At 44.4% G+C, this 24,583-nt stretch overlaps 1 pseudogene; it reads right to left on the reverse strand.

Moving 5' to 3' along the window:
- Positions 1–24,583, reverse strand: part of LOC146193419 (uncharacterized) — a 78,649-nt pseudogene that overhangs the window by 2,256 nt on the left and 51,810 nt on the right.

The raw sequence follows: 24,583 nt of genomic DNA on the forward strand, positions 1-24,583 counted from the left end.
AACCAACCCTGGACAGCTTGCAAAACTAATAATACACTCTTAATCTGGTTCCACATACGTGTCTAAAAGTTCCATTTATAAGTGGAACTTGCATTTATATAAGTGGAAGTGCAACATATAATTATTTTACCTAAAAAAAAGGACGTCGCTCCTCATTGTAGAATTATAGAGCACGACAGTGCATCGCAGTGAACTCAATAGAATTTTCGTCCTGCTGCCACTACCGCTGCTTAGCAACCAAGAAAGGCCTTTGCCTTAAAAATGGACATAGCTGAGAACGGGTGAGAACACATTTATCAAAGCCTCGAACATCAATGGTAGTGCCTACTTGAGTGAAAATAACCCCCGTAATTTTGATACCCAAAAGTGAGGACAATGTAAAACTGGTATTGGTCGGGGGCATATCTATATATTTATTTATTTATTTATACAACATACCCCTAAAGGCCCTCAGTTCGGGGGTATTACATAGGGGGGGGGGGAGAGGGCATGGCATATAATAAAAAGTAAACAAATAAACCACAATTACAAGAAACAACAAAACAGATAAAAGCATATTGTATTTGCAAAAATACAAAACACAAATTTAGACATTGAAGCTTAAAAGGGTAAAAAAACAAATAAAAAAAAACATGAACAGAGCTGCAGAGAGTAACGTTGATATAAGTTATACAATGGTCTCACAAATAACGGCATGAAAATAAAGCGAGAATTATCATTAACAGAAATAAAGACAGAAACCTGATGCAGTGGTAAGTGAACAATGAGCACAAAAAGTTTAAGCAGAGGTAGTGGCAGAGCGTATATAAATTATATAAAATAAAATTTATCCCCATCAGTGACGCTAGCAACATGTGAAGGCAGAGCGTTCCAGTCAGTTATAGTACGTGGTGTGAATGAATGTGCATAGTTAGACGTACGACATGACAAGCGCTTAACTTTAAATGAATGGTCGCGGCGGTCAAAACTGGAAGAAGGCGAAGAAAAAAAGTCATTATGAAGCGTCGAGTGATGATACAGTTTATGAAAAAGTGATAAGCTTGCAAGTTTACGACGTAGACATAGATCCTGAAGATCGGCGCGTTTCTTCAAGGCTGTGATGCTGGTATGACGCGAATAATCAGAGAAGATAAAACGAACTGCGCGATTCTGCAATGAGTCGATGTTACTTATTAAGTATGCTTGCCATGGTGAGGGTCCCAAATAGCCGAAGCAAATTCAATTTTAGGTTTAATAAGAGTGGTGTAAGCACGTAATGGGAGGTGGGAGGGAGCATGCTTTAAGTTATGTTTTAAGAAACCTAAAGACCGATTAGCGGATGCAAGAATAAGGTTAATATGGTGGTTCCATGTTAGATCTGAAAGAAGGTGAAGACCGAGTTATTTATACGTGGTTACCGACTCTACTCGAGTGTTATTAAAAGAATACGCTGTTTGAAGTCTGGACATTAGCTTAGTAAAACACAAACTTTCTTTCAGAAAGGTCAAGTTGCATAAGCCAAGTAGAGCACCAGACTTTTACTGTGTCGAGGTCTGATTGGAGGGCTAGGCGATCGTCGTTAGCATAAATTTTGCGATAAATCTCACAATCGTCAGCAAAAAGTCTGATTTGAGAAGAGAGTGAGTTAGGTAAATCATTAATAAATATCAAGAAAAGCAAGGGGCCAAGCACGCTTCCTTGTGGAACGCCGGAATGAAGTGAGTCTTATCGTCCGATAAGGCTCACTAATTATTTAATGGAAATGATCGCCAGTAGAATGCAAATAGCTATGGACAACACCGAACGTGTGGTATTAAAAAACCATAATATTGGTGCCGAATAATGCGCACTTCGCAAGGACTGTTTTGGACCTTGCGAACCTTCCGAGTGTCACTTGAGGTTTTTTTTAGTTGTCCTGGAGTATGTAAAATTCGAATCTGTTGCGCGTTTATTGTGAATAAACTGTCAGAATGTGTGGCTGTCAGTTCTTCACTTAGGCAAGGCTGTGCGCTTCCACACCTCCTCTTTGCTATTTATATTGAGCTGTTATACCTTTTACGAATTGATCAAATCTGCAGTTTCACTATTATGTTTGCACAGGTAAAATGGCCTGCTTGCGCGCACGGCGTCACTGTTTCTTGCACAGACGACTATCGCAAAAAGACCAAGCGCGAAATTACCCCAGAGAAATACATTGGATTCGGGCACAGTGATCGGGAGACTACGCCGTCAATGCTTCCTAACACACTGTTGACGAATTTACCTATAAATTACTTGGAAGTACTCTCAGTTCTAAAACTATTTCAGAAATGCGGGACACGAATCCAAGGCTAAAAACGGACGGATGGAAAAGACGCAAAGTTTCAGTTTTTGCGCGTGCAATACTCGAGAACGTGTTTCCGACAGCCAGAATTTGGCATTGGTTGCAATTTCTGTACATCGCCCGCGGAGAAGTACTTTCTCCTAGTTCTCTAACCTGAACATGCGAGCATCAACCGCCTAGCTGAGTCTTTACGACGAAGCATAGCGGCGAAATAAGCGAACCTATGCGCATGCGCGCAATGAACACTCTAGTGGAGCTTTCCTCTGTCAGGCTGTTAAGGGAACTGGACCCAACCCCACTTTCATTTTTCTTTCGTCCGTTATCGATTGTTCTTCAGTTTTTTTGCCACACCGCTGAGAACAGATTAGGAAAGGTGGAACGGTACCGCCTTCAATCCTGTAGGAGAAGTAGGTGCGATTGAGTGAATTTATTTCACGAAGAGGGCCTGAATACCATGCGTGTAGGAATTACGGCAGTAGAGTTAGGAAAAAAGTCTTTTGTGGCCGTACTGCACATTACAGTTCGTTGTCGCTCTTCACTACACACTGTGTATCAGTAGAGCTTGCAAGCCCGGCCTGAGCAGAAATGCTGAGCGAAATAATACGGTGAGCTATTGCTATAGCGCCTCATGGCATATGACGTCTCTAACACGATTCATCAGAGCGAGCGAACAAATCCTTATTCAGGCTTTTCTTTTTATGATTGCTCTCGAGAAAAGCTTTATTGCTTTTCTGGTAAGGTATTGACAATACGTCTGTGCTATTGTTTTGCAAAATGGGAGTTAATTTTCTAAGCAGCAGGTCTGGAAGTGATATCATTAATGCGGCATGAAGAAAAAGCACGGAAAAGGAGTAAACCAATTTTGATCCGCCCGTAGCATAACAAGCGGGTATATATCGCATTCCATACAGTTCAAGAGCTAACGCTTATCGCTTCATTTGGAACTCCATGACAGCGTTCAGAAAAGAAAAATGATGAAGACGATAACGGTGCATTTCCCTCTGTGCTCCGTTGTACTGCGCATACAGACCTGGCGGTCGAAGCTCGTCCTTTCAGGTTAAAAAAATGGGGAGTGTAGACAGTTTCCCGTTTCGGTTTCGAGCTCGAATAGGAAATGAGTTAGTCGTATTAATTTGACTTTTTTTTTTCAACCTGAGGGGGCGGCTTTCGACTTTCCAGTTTGTTTCCGAGGGAGAGAGAGCTGTTGCGCCCAATATTGCCCTTACGCTGAGAAAAGGTGTTACCAAAATTTTTGGTATCTAGTTTTGCGGTCTAAAAACATGCTGTCACGAATATTATGCCAGATGTTATGTATTCTTTTTAAATACTGAGTGTGCAGCATTTGCCAACAGTTTACCGTCCAGGTGGTGGTAAGATGTTTTGCCCTACCCTCTTCAAGGGGAATTATTTCTAAGAACATTAAAGCAGCGTCACCACGCGGCTTAGAAGCAGACACCTGGCCTCAAAACTTTACATAAACCGTACATTTTAAATTCTATTCGCTAAATGCCGTACCCACCAAAAAATGTTTATACATAAGGTAAATGTCCTTATACCTGCACCTTCACTCCCATGCACTTACTGCGAGACCCGTGAGAAGATGTATTGAAATTAGTTAAGAAAGTGCCGTTAAGTCCTACGTCGAAGTCTTTCTTTGAACTTCAATCAGTCCCCTCCCGTCAAAATATGGTTGAAAGGCATATTTTTTTACCCTGAGTTATAAACTGTATACTCTAAGCAAAAAATAGCGGGTCATTGAAGAGTTTTTTGCGGACTACTAGGAATGCTTTCGGCTAGAATATTTTACAAAGTTCTTTAAGGACGTTACTCTTTACGGCATCCGGTTTTAGCCATAGAAAGTGACCAAGACATGCCCATGGTGTCAGGCCTTCAGCACTCCACAGAAACGCGTATGAGCTTAGGAACGTCAACGTAAACAAATGACCACTCAAGGAAAATTTAAAAGGTGTGTAACGTGTCAGAGATCGTCCTCCGCATTCGATCACAGCCACCACAGTGGATGGAAATCATGTATTGGTTCATGACGAAATGATTTTAGCAAGAACTTGGCTGTTGATGTTAGTTCCTGCGCCTGCTTTAATCATCAAGAAGAAGAAGAAGAAGAAGAAGACGAAGAAGAAGAAGAAGACGAAGAAGAAGAAGAAGAAGAAGAAGAAGAAGAAGAAGAAGAAGAAGAAGAAGAAGAAGAAGAAGAAGAAGAAGAAGAAGAAGAAGAAGAAGAAGAAGAAGCAGCAGCAGCAGCGGCAGCGGCAGCGGCAGCGGCAGCAGCGGCAGCAGCGGCGGCAGCGGCAGCAGCGGCAGCGGCAGCAGCGGCAGCAGCGGCGGCGGCGGCGGCGGCGGCGGCGGCGGCAGCAGCGGCAGCAGCGGCGGCAGCGGCGGCAGCGGCAGCAGCGGCAGCAGCGGCAGCGGCGGCGGCAGCGGCGGCGGCGGCGGCGGCGGCAGCAGCAGCAGCAGCAGCAGCAGCAGCAGCAGCAGCAGCAGCGGCGGCGGCGGCTGCTGCTGCTGCTGCTGCCGCCGCCGCCGCCGCCGCGCGGCGCCGGCGGCGGCGGCGGCGGCAGCGGCAGCGGCGGCAGCGGCAGCAGCAGCAGCAGCGGCGGCGGCGGCGGCGGCGGCAGCAGCAGCAGCAGCAGCAGCAGCCTGACTATACCCACTGCAGGGCGAAGGCCTCTACCATATCTCTCCACTTAACGCGGTTCTGTGCTAGCTGCATCCACTTGACCCCTGCGAACTTCTTAACCTCATCCGCCCACCTAACTTTCTGCCGCCCCCTGCTACGCTTTCCTTCCCTTGGAATCCAGTTTGTTACCCTAAGCGACCATCGGTTATCCTCTCTTCGCACTACATGTCCTGCCCTTGCCCATCTCTTCTTAATTTCCGTTAGAATGTCGGTAACTTGAGTTGTTTCTCTGACCCACTCTGCAGGCTTCCTATCTTTTAATGTTACCCCTACCATTTTTCGTTACAAATCCCTCTGCGTTTGTCCTTAACTTTATTGGCCTGCTTTATTGGCTGTCACTAAAGAGAGGAAGACATTTCTATGGAGCAATCGGTTAGTGCTCTGCTTTTGAACGCGTATGAAAGTAGCTCGAATCCCATGTCACCTTTCACTTTTCAGTTAGTTTCCTTTTTAAATTTAAAACTTGCACGTACTTAGCCTTTTATATATTACTGTGTGTTCTCTTTTAGGTTGCATTTTCAGGTACATTTAAATCAAATTTGTTCCTTAAGCACAACGGTATTTGTCGCACTTTTTTCTAACGAAAAATAATTTACAGTTTTCTTCTAGATGCGTTTACGGGTTTTCTCTCATTAGATGAGTTTTACAGCAAAAATTGTGGTTTAAATCTTTGAGATGGCCAAGTGCTTTGTAGCAATAGATTCACCATTTAAAGTTGAGAAGTATACCTGGCCTATAATTTCAATGGCCTTCGGTGTGTCTACCTTTTGTGTGCTTTCTTAAGAGGTTTAGAGTCGAAATAGCTACTACAAAAACTTTCACGCGGCTCGGGACGCCAGTGCACTCAATACTGTCGACAGCTCGAAGTGCAAGTTTCTAGTGCTTCGAACATAATTTTTAATACGCGCGAAACATCCCACTGGTTAGCGCATCGTCTTAGCCAATGTCGACGAGATAACCGGAAAAGCTATCGATGGTGACTATTTTTTGTCAGGTGATGCGAGCTATAACATTGATATTTCGGAAGGCATTAGTTCAAAATGAGCAGGAAACTTGGTGGCGAATTCTGCTTTTGGTGCATAGCCGTTGTCGTGTTTTCTACCGCCGCAAAATTTACTGTGCGTGCTCTATAACAATTCCCGCTACATCTCGATAATTGTTGCAATTACTCATCCGTATTAACAAAATTAGATCAAATTTTAGTCATTGTGACTAGCGTAGGGTTTTCTTAGACAAGGGCGAGTGTATTCCCAGCGTCCTACCCTACCGAATTCTTGCAGCACCTATGGAAAAACGGCGGCCTGCCCGTAAGAAAAAGGAGCAGACATCCAAAGCGCCGACTCTCAACTGAGAGTCTAACCACAAGACCAAAAAACGCACATATCTTCGGAAAACGTGGGCCTGGAAAAAAAAAATCTGCCAGGCACGTCCAGATACGTCGTCTCTCCTCCATGAGAGAGAACTGATGGGCCCCAACATGCCCTTGTGTTAACAAATATAGTAGGTCACTAACACCTTACGAGTCAATTACGATGCCAAAGCAGAATTGTTTGGCAAACAAAAGGCTCACACCCGCAGAATTCGCTAGACTGCTTTGCTACAGCTGAAGATTGTTTGCCCACAGATGCTGGCGTACTCTTTCTTCTCCTTGTGCTGCATTTTTTGTCAGGGGTGCATTAGAAAAACTAGCTGTTTCTATTATTCGCATAACCCCGTTAAGCACGGCATCCACCTCTAAATCACAAATCACTCGCTATGTGTTTCACGCACCCAAAGCGGAACAGTTGCTGGGTGGCTAATATCAAATGAGACATTGCAGTTGCGTCTACTCTTTTTGATCTTCACTCGCCGAAACCAATAGTTGAGACTGACTAAGTAGTTTACTGCAGTGTACATTTCTCACTGCCTCATTTCACTATCTACGTCCCCTCACTTACGCATCGAGCTGTTCAGGCTTCCGTCTAGAGAGAAATACCATGCCTCTCCTCCAGAATTAAAAACAAGTATATATATATTGCATATAATGAATGCTGAATGTAAACATAGAAGTTTGGGCTTTTTGCCACACGTGATGAAAACCGTTTAGCTCACGCCTAGGCGAGGACGGATAAAGAAAGGGGACACATGAGCGCTCGCGTGTCCACTGTTCTTCCTCGGTCCTCGTCTAGCTGTGGGCTAAACTTATTTTATGTCAATGTAAACATATGACCTTTGCGGTGCTGTTCAGAAAAGGTGCGTCTTGTGATGTTCGCACTTGTTTCTTCACAAAAGTTATAAGGCTCAGGCTGTGGCTCCCAGTTTTGAGGAAATGCAAGCTCTGATGCGATCTCCTAGCAAATTACTAAACAATGTTAAGGAGATTTGGCACAGTATTTTAAGTCATCAACTTCGTCGCCTTGAGCCGGCAAGTAAGATTCTAGAAACGGGGACTCAAACGCTTACGATGTCGATGCTTTGGAGCAAGCACTCTCTTAGCTGCGCAGATATGGGACCTGCAATTCCGGAGATCCTGGATCCTCGGGAGCGCATCGCGGGGGTCGGCTGAATGTCTGCCACTGACGACATTAGCGCTGCTTCCAGAGAGGAAGGCCGTGTGAAATTTGTCGAAGGCTGTGCGACATCCTCCTCTTTTGATAACAGAGACATCAGCTCGCCTGGTCCCTGATGTTCTACCGAAGATAATGGAGCCGACGTCAATGATAAAGATATCGCGGCTTGAGCTACGTCACATGCGGGTTGTCCGCTGTCCGTGGGAGCAGGACTTGCGTCGGCACTGGTCGAATTGAAGGCACTGCCAGAGGCGGGATTCCTCGGTGTTATAACAGCAGGGCCTGTCCAGGTTTCGTCCTTTGCTGCCCGTGTTCTTTCTTTCGTTCGCTTGGCCTGCGACGTTTAGGGTGAGATGAGAGAAAACGAGAAGATGGACGAAATGTTGCGGCTAGCGTAGCGACATTGGGAACATATAGTGCTGGAGAGGGACACCAGTGATTACTGAGAGGTCAGAGCATCACAAGGAACTTTCAAACCTCCGTGAAGCAGTCGCATGGACTGCCTGATAACACCTCGAACATCAATAATATTTAGAAGCCTACAGAAAAAGAAACGGCTATTTTGTTTTGCAGAAAACAAGGCGCCAGTTTTGCCTTGGCGAAAAGCAACGGCAGTGTGTTCAGAATTCGCAAGCATAGGACGGACTGAGAGGATGTGCAAGCTCTATGGCGGCGAAAAATGACAAGGGTTAGCATCACGGAAACATTAATGCGCCGCCTACAGGCCATGTCAAAACGAAGCACAGTGCAATCTAACCTGCAACGGTTACTATTTATTTCAGTGAAACCTGTTAAATAAATTGTAAAACTGCAGAAGCTAGATAAATTTGCTAAAAACACGACACACACGAGCGCAATCCTTCAATGCGAGTTTTTGGCGCACTTTCAATGGCTTCTGCAGACGATCACTAACTGGCCACTGTTCACTGTTCACGGTTTGGGGTAGGGATTTTGATACGAAAACTCGTAGTGCACGTTAAAAAAAGGTGCTTCAAAATTTTTAGTCTTCGCACTCAATTTCGAATTCTTCTTTTCAGGTCCGTCAACGTTAAAGGTTGGCTTCCATCTATAGAGAGAAGACGACATGTGTTATGCTTTGAGATGGATGTCTAAAGCTGCTAGTTGGTTACGAGTGACGCTTTCCTGAGCAAGTTCGACGTCTTGCGGAAATAGCGCGTTGATACCGCATAAATCAGGTGTTCGTGAATAATCTTTGTCGAAATACTGTCCCACGGCTGAGATTTGATCTCGGTACGTGATGTATGAGAGGTGGTAAACACGTCTCACCGTCGTCGTCTCCTTAAAAGTGCGCTTCTTGGTCTCTAAAGTCGTGGAAGCTGAAGACTGTTTAGCCCCGTCACTGCCGCGCTTCCTGGTCCTCGTGCGTGTGCTGAGCCGCTGTTGGGTCGAGGGCGCTGTCGCGTCCACCGTTGATGGCTGTCGGGGCACCGAAGAGGTAGACTTCGCGGCTGAACCGTGTTGAGCAGACTGCGGCGTCATAGTCGGCGACGGCTCACTAATCTGCTGACGCTGGTTTTCTGGGGCAACGTGTTGGCTAGTGGCTGGTCCTGGAACGGCACATCCCGTCGGAGGGCTTGAGATATTCCCGGTAGGGCAGAGCCCATCAGAGGGTCTGCCTGGCGAGGCCGATGTGCCTGATTCGGATGCCTCGCTTCGTTGAGGGCGCTTTTGGCAGGACTTCCCGTTGTGCGTCTTCCTCTCGTTTTGGTTCAACATGGCGAGACGCCTACGAGCGCACGAGACAAGGCGTCTACTGAAAGAACGCTCACAATAATATTTGGCCAGAGAAGCCAAGAAGAGATGCTGGATGCCTAGTTTTGATGGCGGCCACCGTTCTTCTACAGCGTGCGCTCGCGAAGCGATCACGCGAGATTCTTCTTCCTCCTTGCATCATGGCACATACCCACGAGGGGGAATGGGCCAGGGTTAACCGAAGACTGCCAAAATAATCCATATGCCATTTTTGTTTATAAATCGATGATGGACAGAATATACAAAATTTTGATTCAAGATCGTAGAATTCAGTGAAAGCAAACAAATACTGAGCGAAGGTTTGAAAGTCTGTAAATTTTGAATAGAATCAGCAAGGGAATCTGTCCGTAGCTGTGATTCAGTTGGTGAGTATTTTGAACTTTGAGACAGCGCAAATACCCAAGCACTCGCAAAGAAGGAGAGAAGAAGCGCGACCGATAAAGTTAATCCCAATTGTGTTACGGGAAGCTTCCAAATGTATAATTCTCTGAAGCGAAAACTTTCGGCAGGCGAGTATAAAATGCTCAGTCTTTTCGATTTCACCACAAGCTTCACAAATATTTGTGAGACTGAACCAAGATCTACATAAGGAAAGCTTTAAATTAGGTATCCGGCATCGCATAAGAGTCAGCGCTACCTCACACTGCCGTTTTTAACATGTCCGAGCCTTTCATGAGTGCATCAGATATTGATATTCAATGGTAGAGCTGATTTGTTACGAAGTCTGCCGTTTCGTTATGGACCCTACTACCCCTCCCCCTTGAATAGGCCTTCGTACCAGCTCTATTTATTAGCAAAAATTACTCTCATTCTGGAAACTATTGCAGTAACCAGGGATCTAGATGAAGCGTATTCTTTTCAGCTATCCAGGGATGAAATATTTAGGTGAGCGGCTCATGCGCGGCCAAAATAAAGCAGTGCCTGCTCGTGGGTTCCCGGCCTCATTTCCATCCAGTGCTTGCGCTTCATGCCGCCAGGTACGCGCTTAATGATATGTAACAGCGGTCTGTAAACCAACGTGTTTCGCGCGAATCACGAAGCGGCTAGGCAAGTGGAATGTGATATCGGGTTACCGCTAGGTTCAAAAGCAATTGCAAGTGATAGCCGATAATCGCGCGCTTCAAACACCATAGCAAATAGTGCGAGAATTGGGCCTAGTTGGCTGTTAGGTGTTTATTTTCGTCCTGTCCGTATACGGTTACGACCACGCACGTTTCAGGCGTCTCGTTTGATGGCGTCTTCTTGGGCCGAGTTATAAGCTATAAGGGACACAGCATTTTGCATCGCTATAGATATAGGAACTTGATTTCCTCCACGATGAGGTACAGTGACGATGAGTGGTGCGTATGCAGGAACGCGCATTATTCCGCTATCAGTCGCGCTTGCTTGCCTGGCCGTCTCGTTGCACTCGAGAAACACGGCGTCATCGCGACGCTCTGGGGACCGTCACAACCTCACAAATTATGGTGCCTCGATGCTGAGAGCGGGCGCGCATCGAGGCACCCTATCACAAATGCAGTCAATACCACCCTAGCGGCAAGAAAAGTGTTCGCAAGGCAGGGGTTGGATGTTGAAGTGATGAGCAGGCATCCTTCCGATTTGCCGCGCATGCGCACGGGACGCATAGCTCAAACCCAGAGCCTAACGTTAGATGTCGCTGACTTGCTCCACAGAGCCCTGTCGGCGCGCTCTAGCCAAGGCTGCTCACGACTGTACTTCATTATCATGCGGGAAAATGCATGTTGGATAAAAGGGCCGCTGCTTGAATGCCCGTCTTCGTGAACATGAAAGATCGGTACTTTCCTATGAGGGGTCGAATTTGCTAAAACACTGCCGGAAGCATAGATAAAGGCAGTTGCTTAAGGAAACCACCACTCTGGGGCTGGGTAAAACAAGGAGCCAACGCGAAATCCTGGAAGAAAATCATATAAAAAATGATGAGAATTGGGTCAGTGACACGTTTATGACCTTGTTCGATACAGAATTCCAGTTCTTAAGCTCCGTACAGCCGAAGGCATTTTATTAGAAATATATTTCTTTTTCTCTTGCGATGTGCGCATGCGTTGCTCCTTCGCTGAAGGACATACATGGATGGGTATTTCTAGAAATAAACTCAGTCGTCCTTTCGCTGGTTTCAATCTTTACCAATTTGTACTAACTGGCCCAGCTCTCCACTCATACATGGTCTTCGACTACAGAAACAGCTTAATTTTGATAAGTTCAGTTCAGTCGTGTCCGACTTTTCGCGATCCTATGGACCATGTCACGCCACATTTTCCGGTCTCTCACTATCTTTCTAACATCACATAACTTCATCTGCAGCGCCTCGAGGATGCCATTTAACCATCGCGTTCGCTGCCCACCCCTTATCCGGTGACTCTCAACCTTTCCCAACTTCAAATCTTTCTCCAGCGACTCCTCTCTTCTCATCAGATGACCAAAGTAGCTGAGCTTTAAATTTAGAATTTGACCCTCCAATGAGCAGTCAGGGTTTATGGTCGACAATATCGACTGATTTGATCCTCTGGCCGTCCAAGGAACTCTCAAGATTCTCCGCCAGCACCACAATTCAAACGCGTCAATTCATCGGCGGTAAGCCTTCTTCACAGTCCAACTCTCGCATCCATACATCACAACTGAAAATACCATAGCATGAGTTATACGGATCTTGGTTGGCAGACTAATGTCTCTGCTCTTTACTAGGCGGCCAAGGCTATCCATGGCTCTCTTTCCCAGAAGTAGGCGTCTCCTAATTTCATGGCTGCAGTCTCCTTCCGGGGTTATCTTGGAGCCCAAGAAGAGAATATATGTCACAGCTTCCACTTCTTGTCCCTTGATGCTCCAGAACTTGATGGGGCAAGACGCCATGATCTTTGCCTTTTTAATGTTCAGTTTAAGCCCAAACTTCTCACTCTCTTCTTGTACGCGCATCAGAAGTTTCTTGAGTTCCACTTCACTTTCTGCCATTAAAGTGGTATCATCCGCATATCTAAGGTTGTTGATCCGTTTCCTAGCAATCTTCACTCCATCTGAAGACTCGTCCAGACCGACCTTCCTCATGATGCACTCAGCATATAGGTTAAATAGGCAGGGCGACAATATGCAGCCTTGTCTCACTCATTTCTCAATCGGAAACCAATCAGTAACACCATGCCCAGTTCTGACTGTGGCCTCTTGCCCTTCATACATGTTACTGAGGAGATATATGAGGTGATTTGGAACTCCCATCTCTCGAAGAGCTTGCCACAATCTGCTGTGATCTACGCAGTCAAACTCTTTCGCATAATCAATAAAGCAGAAGTAGATGGGTTTCTGAAACTCTCTTGCATTTTCCATGATCCAGCGAAGGTTGGAAATCTGGTCTCTAGTTCCTCTGCCCTTGCGAAACCCAGCTTGCACGTCTGGAAGCTCCCGATCCACATACTGCTGCAGCCTACCTAGGAGGATTTTCAACATCACCTTGCTAGAATGCGAAATAAGCGCGATCGTGCGGTAGTTGGAACAATCTTTGGCACTGCCTTTCTTTGGATAGGGATGTAAACTGACCTCCTCCAATCCTGTGGCCACTGCAGAGTTGTCCAAATTTGCTAACATAATGTATACCTAACGTTAACAGCGTCGTCATGGTTGAGGTTTTGAAGCAACTCAGCATGAAGGCACTCAATTCCGCTAGCTTTGTTCTTAGCAAGGCTGGCTAAGGCCCATTCAACTTCACTCTTCAGGATGCCCGGCTCGAGATCAGTAATCACAGACGTCTTATGTTAGGTTTGCACATCCCAGTCTTTCTTGTACAGTTCTTCTGTGTATTCCTGCCACCTCTTCTTTATCTCTGAGGCTTCCGTGAGGTCCCTGCCTCGTTTGTCCTTTATCACGCCCAGCTTAGCACAGAAGCTTCCTTTGATATCGTTGATTGTCTTATACAGAGCTCTTGTGTTCCTCAATTGGCTGTTGTCCTCAACTGCTTGGCACTGTATGTTGAGGAAGGCATTCTTATCTCCTTGCGATTTTCTGAAAATCCGCATTGAGAGCCTTGTATATTTCTTTTTCCCCCATAACTTTTGCCATCCTCCTTTCCTCAGCTATTTGCAAAGCCTCTTCAGATAACCAGTTTGCTTTCTTGCATTTCTTTGGCTTTGGAGCTACCTGAGTAGCAACTTCTTGTATTATACCACTAGCATCACTCCACATGTCTTCAGGCTCTCTGTCTTCTAGATCTAATTCTTGAAATCGATTCCTGACTTCAACAGGATATTCTGATGGAATTTGATCCAGATCATACCTGAAAGGCCTTCTAGTTTTCTGCGTTTTCCTCAATCGAAGCTTAAATTTGGCAACAAGAAGCTGATGATCGGTGCAACAATCAGCCCCAGGTCGTGTTTTTACTACTTGCGCTTCTCCATCTCTGCCGGCAAAGAATATAATCAATGTGATTCCTGTACAGGCCGTCCGGTGAAGTCCATGTGTACAGGCGCCTCTTGTGCTGTTGAAAATGAGTATTCGCTATGGTCAGGTTATTTTCTTGGCAAAACTCTACTAGCCTCTGCCCAGCTTCATTTCCGTCAGCGAGACCGAACTTGTCTGTAATTCCGGATATTTCTTCACTCCCCACCTTAGCATTCCAGTCTCCAATGAGGAAAAGGACGTCTGATGAGGGAGTGTGGTCTAAAAGGCATTGCAGGTCAGCATAAAATCTCTCAACGTAAGCTTCTTCAGCAGTAGTGGTTGGTGCATAGACTTGGATAACTGTTATGTTGAAAGGCTGACCTTGGATCCGAAGTGAAATCATTCGGTCGTTTTTAGGGTTGTACCTAGCACTGCTTCGCCCATTGTTCTGTTTACTATGAGAGCGACCCCATTCCTTCTCCTGGATTCGTGACCATAATAAAAGACATAATAGTCGCCGGAATTAAATTCTCCCATTCCGGTCCACTTGAGCTCGCTGATACCCAAGATATCAATGTTCAATCTGTCCATTTCTCGCTTGACGACATCCAGTTTACCTTGCGTCATAGATCTTACATTCCATGTTGCTATGTGATATATCTCCTTGCAACATCGGACTTTCCGGTCGCTTCCCGACACATCCACAACTGAGCGTCCTTTTGGCTTTAGCCCAGCCGCTTCATTCGTCCTGGAGCTACTAGGAAGTGCCCTTTGTTCATCCCCAGTAACACGTGGGACGCCTTCCAACCTTATGATATGGCGCCTTCCGGCGCCATATCATTAATGCTATTGTGACTGGTCATAGGGTTTTCTTGGCAGGAAATACTGGAGTAGGTTGCCATTACCTTCTGCAGTGAATCACATTTTGTCAGAACTCTCTGCAGTGACCATTCCATCTTGGGTGGCCCTACACAGCAGAGCTCACGACTTCATCGAGTTTCGCAAGCCCCTCCGCCACGACAAGATAGGTTCAATATATTATTAGCGACTTTGCTTTCACAGCGAGTACCCTTGTTTACTTAATTAGGGGGGATGTTTGAATCAGACATAAACTGGCGATCACATATAAATAAGATATTTTCGAAGCTAGCTTATGAATATCACAAGTTACTAATAACTGTGAGTGTTTTGTCACAGCGGTCTTGCGCATTTTATATTTTGCATTTTTACATAGTCGTCTGAGCTACTTCATAGCATCATGGGTTAGCACAGCAAACTTATAACCTGTTAAGCACCTACAGAAGAATGCAATACGTTTAATTACATATTTAAGTATGATGGACGGCACTAAATAAATATTTCACCTGATGCACGTGCTTGCGCTTGACTCTGTTTATTATTATTATTATTTTAATTAGAAGGCTTCTTATATGGCATAGAATGAGGCTGTCTTTTAACTTAAAAGAAGTCATGCAGTCTATTTTCTTAAGGAGAGCGGAGCAAGCTCTGGCTCTTAATATTGCCCATTAGCTCCTTCATAGCCGACAGTCCACCTTCTTGTAGTCGTCTTATTCTTGACGGCTGCATTCCTGAGCATGTCTGTTAATGTATTTAGTGTTGTTCTCATGACACTTAGAATTATAACAAATAATGACCCACTTCCATTAAGCACTTTTACGCTACCTGCGCGCTACACAGGAGCTGTAGCGATAAAACTGCTTTAATTTACCTGTGGCCAGAAATGCCTACAGCCCAATAATGATATTTTCGTTCTTCTGTCATTTGGCATTCAATACTCCATATGTGAAAGTCGCACGCTATTTTTCCATGTTCCTGAATCACTTTTTACTTAGTGCATAAGCAATTTATTTGGACAAATACACACTAAGCTTTTTAAAACGTGCGCATAATCGAGCTGAAAATGGTTATTGTTATGCATTTATTGGTATTTGTTTTTTTTTCTCGTCATTGAGTTGTTAGCGCTTGCCGAATAGTTTTGGGCACTGTATATGGAACAGTTGTTCCCGCCACTAGCCTACCAGGCTATGGGACCAAACAAGTTTTTTTAGGTATTGTATATTGTGAAGATAGAATCGACAATAAAAAAAAATGGAAACAGATAAAACTACTTTACGCTTTACCGTATTCGTCGCTTTCCAGGTTAATTTCTTTGTTACTTTTTAATGGCAAACCGCAAGTCAATGTATTTTCTATCTTCGCTATCAGCCCTTGTCCCGATGTTTTCGTGACGTAAGCGATGGTATCGGCTGACGGCAGCACGATACTGCACTGATCGTTAGAGGCCGATGGAAAAGTTACGTGTATACATAGCACACGGGGTGCGGTCAGCAGAAGGAACAGCCCTGCTCTCACAATTTCCGACGCCGCCCTTGCGCTTCGCTACTAGTTCTGGACGAGGCTATCTGGCACGCGTTCGCGCGTTCTCTTTTATAAATCTCATGACTGTACCTTGATTACCGTGCACTTCCTTGTAGTGATCAAAACACTTCTGGGCCAGGGAATAATTAACCAATCTTCGCCACATATCGAATGCGCATCTCTTCAAACGTTTCGCCCACTGTGATGCCGTTATCATGCATGGATGGATTCAACATAAAAGCGCCCCGTCTCGGGTCCACACGGCTTGCTCCAGTGTTGTGTTGACGTACCTCGCGTTGTTCTCTTGATACTAAAGGTCAGTTGTTACATCGAAGAGAATCCAGGGCCTATGAAGATAAACTAGCTGGATATGATTTTAAACACTGTACCCGAAATGAAGTATACGACTAGTCACAAGTTGGTTTACAGGGTCCAAACAAGGCTTACGGAAATAGAGACAAACATTTCTTCTGTCCAGCTGTGTAATGAAAAAGCTTGCAGAATGCAGGAAGTAATTCACACTATGGCTAAGGAGCTAGATTGCTTGAGAAGTAAAGTAGAGCAGTTTGAAAACCGAATTCGTTGGAACAGTCTAATCATATACGGCTTTAAAGAGGGTCACAGAGAATGTAGGGCAACATTATAAAAACGGGTGAGGCATGACATATTTAAGGATATTCTTGAAGAGGAAGGGAAATCTATTTAAAGTATACACCGGATCGCCAAGATTAGTACTGCAAGTGAACGTCCAGTGATTCTTCGTTTCTTCGATTTTACTAAAAAAAAAACAAAAAATCCGTTCTTAGAAACCAGAAACTAGTTTAAGTTGAAAGGAAAAAGCATATCCATCTCTGAATACTCATCGCCTGCAGTGCGGGAAGCGCACCTTAAACTGGCAATCATGTAAAGAAAATAGTGATAGGGGCGATAAGGTTTCGCTAATATTTGATAAACTGAAGATAGGCAGTGATATATTGCATGGGATAGCACCGAAAATAAGAGGAGACTTGTCAAACGCGAAACGTGAAGCTGATGACGATGTCCCTTTCTTTAGCTCGTAGCAGACTACTTCAGCTCCACTCTCTTTCATGGTTCAATGCTAGGAGCATTGTCAATAAAACCGCAACTTTACAACTAATTGTACTGATATATAGCCCTGGTATAATTTTCATCACTGAAACCTGGATACATCCTCGAATTCACGATTCAGAAGTGCTCCCAAACTAATATTCTCTCCGTCAATTTGATAGTGACTTCCGCGGAGGGGCATAAATATTACTATTAAGCAAGGCTTACGATTTAAAAGAGATGAGGGAATATGCAATAACAAGAGCGTATAGCCCAGTATCAATGTTAAGGGAACTGCAGTGCATATAAGCGGTATATGTACCGACGGCCGAAAGCATCAGTCGATTATTTTGTTGAGATAAATTTTTATATAGTGAAATTAAAGAACTTTCTAAGCTTACCTTAGCTGGGGATTTTAACCTAACTGGAACTGACGGGTAAAGCTTAACAGCCGGTAGAAACGAGCGCAGTAATTGCTAAATGCTTTAGAATCTCAAGTTGAACTTTTGTTTAACCAAACCTGTTAAACAACCAGCGCGTATACCAGGGCAAGTTAGCTTGCTCTCGTTTCCAAAACACTTAGCCTCGATATCAGTATGTAGGGTGAAACCTCAGATCATAACATAGTTTTACTCCCTTTTGATAACTTGAGCTCGAGTCCCGACCAAAGCTGCCGTATATCTCACATATCGGTTAAGAACTACCGCAGGGCTGATGAGCATTATTAATTACATTGAAATAGGGCTTAACGGTATTCAGCAGCAGGCATTTGAAAATGTGAATGACTTATTGTTGAAGTTAAAACTAATGGTAACACACTGTGAAGAAAAATACATCCCAAGTATTAAAAAGCGAGTAAATAGAAAGACCGCTTGTATTTCACGCAGCATTATTCAGCTAAAACAACGGTAAAAAGAATGCATAAAAAGAAAATCGACTTCGCTCTATAGAGCTTTCTCAAATGCCCAGAGCTGAAATTTCTGTTGCAAGAAACCACTTCTTCAAGAAAACGCTGACTAAATTTATATCACCTGAGCCAAAATTCAGAGAGCACTACAGAAACTGCAGTGAAGAAATGCGAAAGCCTGAGCGTTTCTGCTGAACACGGTACAAAGCGCGCCACAACCAGCGAACCCAACCAGTGTTTCGTTGAGCGCGTCAAAATTTACCGGCGTTCGGTTTACAGGAAAGGAAAGGCGCTCTATCTACCACTAGCGGAATCCCACTACTATCATCCTCACGGTAGACAAGGAGAATTATGATGTGTGTTTCACGATCCTGGGCGTGGCGCTGTATTGAAAATAAAATTTCGTGACTAACTTTCTCCTCTGTTATTTGCCATATATATATAGAACCGTTTTGTTTGAAGGTGATTAAAAATGAAAGGGTCCGAGGATTTAGACTTATGGAAAGCGAAGTAAAGATATTGTCATATGCTGATGACATAGCCGCTTTCTGTCAAGATCAAGACAGCGTTTCAGAAGCAATCAAAGATACTAGTTAAATTTGTAGGCAAACGGCCAGCGAAGTCAACAGGGACAAATGTTTGGGGCTGTGGCATGCGGTTTGGTGCAACGCACATTCCCTTTTCGAAAATGTTTCTTGGTCTGTCACACCTGCGAGGTACCTTGGAGTGCCGCTGGAACACTACAAGGATACGAAAAATTACTGGAATGCTGAAATTGAACGTGTCCTCTCAAAACCAACAAAGTGGGGTGGCCTTGATTTATCAATGTTCGCGCGTTCAACTGTAAGCAATTTGTTCATTGTCGCGAAAGTTTGGTATGTTTTGCAAGCATTGTCTCTGTCAAGGGTTAGCGTTCAGAAATTTCTCCGATTGCTGGCGGTTTTCGTCTGGGGTTCAGTTTGGGAGAGAACAAGCTGTACAAATTTGTTTCGCTCGGTAAAAAGTGGAGGACTTGGTTGGGCCCCATTTATTTTCACGACAAATAGATCCAGGTTTATTAGACTGAGCCAAGACTTACCCGAATTTTCGGTGTCCTCTAGCAACTTTAAACACAGAAGACTGATTTTTTCGTGAGGTTGTGGCTTCCTTTAACATTTTAAAAGTGAGATTCTCAATGGAATACCTAAGCGCTGTAACCCAAAAGCAACTGTATAAGGACCTGCTTGATGTAATGATGCCAGCGCCGTTGTATCGATCATTACACTCTGGAGGGGAAAGTAAGGATGTCCTAAAAAGAGTTAAAAAGATGCCTGCACGATCGTCAGCAAAAAGTCTTTTCTTCCTATTACACAGGGGTACATTACCTGTTAAGCCGTGGACGGGGATTCTCGCTCCGCGAGGGAGTATTTCATTGAGAGTGTTGACAACCTGTCCGCCATCTATAATAAGCAAAGTGAGAAACCTGAATGGTTGCCAGTTTTCAGTGAACTGGCCAACCTGAAGCGTTTTTGAAACATTGTGAACCTTACTTTTGCTAGAGCGCTTTGTGGCATTATACTTTGACTTCGTCTCACTGTATATATCATTGTTATCAGGAAAAAAAAAAAAACCTGGGCGTGGTGCAGTTGGTAGAAGCGCTCGGTTGGGGATCCGAGGGATGCAGGTTCTATTCCCTGTGGTAACAGGATTTTTCAGAATGCTTATTTTTTTATGATGTCATCAGATTGATTGACTAGTGAAATCCTGCAGTATGCCGCGGAATCTCGCGAAGTAGGACGCTTCTCCCGGACACTCGTTGCTAACGCACGCACGGATACGCCGGCGAGTAATGAGCGATTAAATGCTTTCGCCTTAAAAACGTTCTAGCATTAGATGACAGAACAGGAAGCATCGATCGTCCAAATGGAAATAGACGGAGCTGTTGCAGACGACGCATAGAGTATCGCGAACGCCTTGAATCAATATTTGTAGTCGGTGTTCACTCGTGCCCCTCCCCCTTAATTCATTCCAGCGGGATATCATTCGAATTTGTCCGGCATTGTTGTAACCGAGCGTGGTGTTCTTAACTTGTTGTTACCAGCTTGACGAAAAGAAATCATCCGGGCCTGACGCCTTGCCTACGGCTTTTCTCAAACGATACGCGTAACAATGGTCTCTGTTTCTGCACAAAATTTTCTCCTTGTCTATACAGAAACAGCGTCCATGCCCAGCGTCTGGATCTCTGCAAAGTTGGTTGCGAGTTTTAAAAAAGAATGGGGATAGACTTTTCGTTAAAATGTAGACCCACATCACTAAGTAGCTGTTGCTGAAAATTAATGAAGCATGTAATTATTTAGACACTAATAACCTACCAGGAAAACGACAAAATCCGGGCGCCCCACCCCGGCAGCTTGTGCATTGTGTCGCGCGCGCGATCTGTCTGGGACAGGACGCTACGTGCGCGCGACTATGTATATATATCAATGGTTTTATATATATATATATATATATATATATATCTGGCCTTTGTCAAGGAATGACATTCCTTGACAAAGGCCGGACCCCGGCCGAAACGTCGGAATAAAGTGTTGTTTTTTCCACCGTGTGTCACCTACTTTAAGTTGCCCTACCGGACCCATTCGAGCTTCAACCCCCATCCTATATATATATATATATATATATATATATATATATATATATATATATATATATATATATATTATAAACGATTGCAGTGGCCGCTCGCGCGCAGGTATTTGTGGACAGTGCTCGGGCACTTGCGCGCGAGCGATGCAAACTCATTGACCGTCTGTACTTTGTAAATAATGTACAAAGCTCCCCCTGTCCTTTCAATGCCTATCGCTTCCCTGTATACTTCCCCTCGCTATCCTCTTCCTATCCCCTTTTCCTTCCCGCCGGCCGCCGCTCAAGTGCTTCAGTTTTTAGATAGCAGTTGCCGCGGCCGGCAATACTCTTTTCCTTCTTTTTGATTATTAAAAAAAATAAAAATAAATCACTACCACCAAAACGACAAACATGTATACTAAACCAGCACGGTTTCAGGGAGGATTTATCAACAGTTACTCAACTACTTGAAATTACGCCTGAATTTGCGGCTGCCATTAACTGTGATCGGCAGGTATGTTCAGCGCTTATTGATTTTGCAAAGGCGTTTTTTTATTGCGAAAGCAATACTACTTTCAATTTTCAGCCCTTCGCGTAGCGAGGCGGTGGCTACCATTGACCTTTAGCGTGACATTTTGGGCGCGCCTCCAAGCACAGCTGTGCAAAAACAGGGGCCCCAACTTGCGCCGTCAACTCGTGAGGCGGAAGCTACCAAACGCGGCCTAACTCCCGCTCCCTCCGTGAGGGAGCGCTACAGTCGGAGTGACGTCATCCCATCTGCCGCAAAAACAGGGCCCCTAACTCGCGACGTCAACTTGAGAGGCAGTAGCTACCAACCGCGGCCTAACTCCCGCTCCTACCGCAACTACCGCCGGGGGTGCAACGTTGGATACTATAGGAGATGGCCTAGCGGCAGGTGGAACAACGCAGGGGTGGAAGAACGGGCTAGTTGGTAAATCATCTTGGAGAGCAAAATAGCGCACTTCAAAACACAGACACAGGAAGGGAACGACAACACAGCGCTGTGTTGTCGTTCCCTTCCTGTGTCTGTGTTTTGAAGTGCGCTATTTTGCTCTCCAGAAACAACGCAGTCTCCCGGGATGCTTTCATTTCTGCTGGCATAAAGAATGCCGTTGCAGCCGGTGCCGGAGCGGCAGTTGTACATTCTGCTTTAGCCTCACCCACAACCAAGTATATCGTTGCAGCCACGGCACTCCTTGCCTCGCTAATAGTTATACGTAGAATAACCACGTAGTACCCCGTAATAAACAATGTAGTTGAACCATATGCCGTGGCCAGAGTGAATCACTGCATAACCATAAAACCACAAGCACCACAACCAGCTACACCACCAGCTGAACCTAGGCGTAGCCATAGCTATTGCTTTCGCAATTACCAGGCTTAACAAAGCTAAGCCACTGTAGCACACTGTACGTAGCACACTGTACGTTAATCGAGAAGCTCAGTCTTATTGGCATTAATTTAAAAATAGTTTCACACTTACCACTCAGGCCATTTTCACTATGTCGAAATAAAAAATGATAAATCAAATACCTTAGATGTTTGTTCAGGTGTTCCTAAGGGATTCATTTAGGGCGTACACAATTTCTTAAAACTATCAATGATATTTTTTCCTGTGTCACTCAGAATTTTGTATTAAGGCTGTCTGCAGATGACTGCGTTGTGTATACTACTACTGTTCGCTCACAAGATGACCATAATAATCTGAACCTAACATTGACTAACATTGCCTCCTGGTGCGACACTTGGTGTGTGAGAATAAATACCAGCAAAACATCACATGTCAACATGACAAAAAAGAATACTACCATTTATTTTACTTTTCTGCTATCAGGATCGACTGTGACGGGTAGTAAAGAAGTCAAGTAGCTGGGGATAACAATCGCCAGAAAGTTGAGTTGAGAATCTCATATAAAGAACATATTTAAAAAAGCATACTGATATCATGGATTCTTCCGACTGAAATTATCTGCTGCACCCTCATATGTAAACAAGAACGCCTATAAAGCATTAGTACGACTCATTCTCGAGTACAGCGCCATACATTCGAACCCCCATCAATCTTATTTGCACAAAAAAAAAAAGATAGGAAATAATTTAACACTTAGCACTCAGCAATTATTTATTCCCGTTACTCACGTTACGACAGTGTGACGCTGGAATTACGAAGACAGACTGCTCGCATAAAATTTCTTTTCCTCCTGCATGACGATTGTATCAATATAGATAAAGATTTACACCTACACAGCCACCTTATCGCCGATCTAAAGAATAACCATCACATGTGCATGATACCGTTTTCTGCTAAATGTGACTTGTTCAAGTTTTAATTTTTTTCCCCGTTCCATAGAAATATAGAACAATCTGCCTACCAATTTATGAGTGATGTGTCGCTTGATGCTTTTTCCACCACTGCTGAATTCTTTTTTTTTTTTTTGCAAGAAATATCGCTTTCGTAGAATTGTAGCCGCTATCCTTTTTTTGATCACTAGTATCAACTATAGCTTGCTTTTACAGAACCGCACTCTTGATATAATGATTACTGTATAGCTTTTTCCTGCTGCCTTGAAAAACTATGCATCCTGTTCGTACTTTTTTCCATTCCTGTCAGAGCCCGAGAAAGGGTCACAGTATTGTGAAATAAAATAAAATAAGATAAAATAAATACGTCCTGGCTCCATAATTTGTTTCCAAATACCCATCAGTATCTCATACCTGTTTCGTCCCCACAAAGCCATAAGCTTCATTATCCTGACATCATTTCAACCTTTAGTGATAACAATGGGATGACTATGATTGGATGGATAGATTATAAGAGCCGGAATGTTCAACTTGTGGCATCCCAGAGACTGTGGACCATATATTATTGGTGTGCCCAGCGTATGCGCGCGAAAGAAGTGTGCTAGCGGCTTCCTTGAAGCGTTTAGACAAGAGGCCTCTGTCGGAGGAACTGCTGCTGGGCGCTTGGTAGGACAAGGGAAAGGGTTTCCAGGCAGTGCGTGCTCTTTGCCGTTTTTTGTGCGCCAGCGGACTTGATTCGCGCTTGTAAAACAAGCTACTGTGCCTGTATATGTATTTCACATGCCTTCTCCCACATCGTCACCCATCATGACCTTCTTTTTTCTCTCCTTCCCTTTCTCCAGTGCAGAGTAGCAGGCCAGATTTGAATTATTCTGGCCAACCTCTCTACCTTTTCCTTTCAATAAATACATCTATCCATAAGAGTGCGCCTTTAAAACGGGGTGGTGGCAGTTTCTACCACGCCGTGCTTTTTTTCATTCCTTTTCTATGTCTTGAATACCGTTGTAAACCATACAACTATTTCCTTGTGTCAGTTATTAAATTTTTATTCCTACCGTTGCGCCGTATTTATGCTTTTCGGCTATCAACATTCTTACACCGCAGATTCACTCACCCGACCTCTGGTGTCGCTAAACCAAAAGGCCACAGGAAGGGTGACTGTGCCTCCGTCGTGGTCCGGATGGATACAATCACATTTGAGTATAAGATGTTCAGCTGTTTGTATGGATTAACTACACATTCGAGATGTGTCATCGCCGTGGGTAAATGTTATTTCTATGGCTGCGTAGGGCATTTCCTAGTGAGTTATCAAAGAAAGATTCCTTCCTGATCTGCCATTTCCAGCTTCTATATATTTCTGCACTCTGCTTCTTTTCCATAAAATTTATCCAATTTTTACCTTCTGTGTCCTTTGCCTGCTTTTTAATGCTCTTTATTTTTTCCGCCCTCCTGCCCTGCATATACTTACTAGCTAGATTCCTAGTTCTTCTCCTCCATTTTGAGTCAACGCATTTTGGGCACCGTTATTCAAGTACTCCCATAGTTGAATGTTGTGTCTATTTTCGTCAGGCATTCCTCACATAATATTTTACTCTGAG

The sequence above is a fragment of the Amblyomma maculatum genome, chromosome 4 (assembly GCF_055883805.1).
Source record: "Amblyomma maculatum isolate TAMU_Amacu chromosome 4, ASM5588380v1, whole genome shotgun sequence".
Classification (NCBI taxonomy): Eukaryota; Metazoa; Arthropoda; class Arachnida; order Ixodida; family Ixodidae; genus Amblyomma; species Amblyomma maculatum.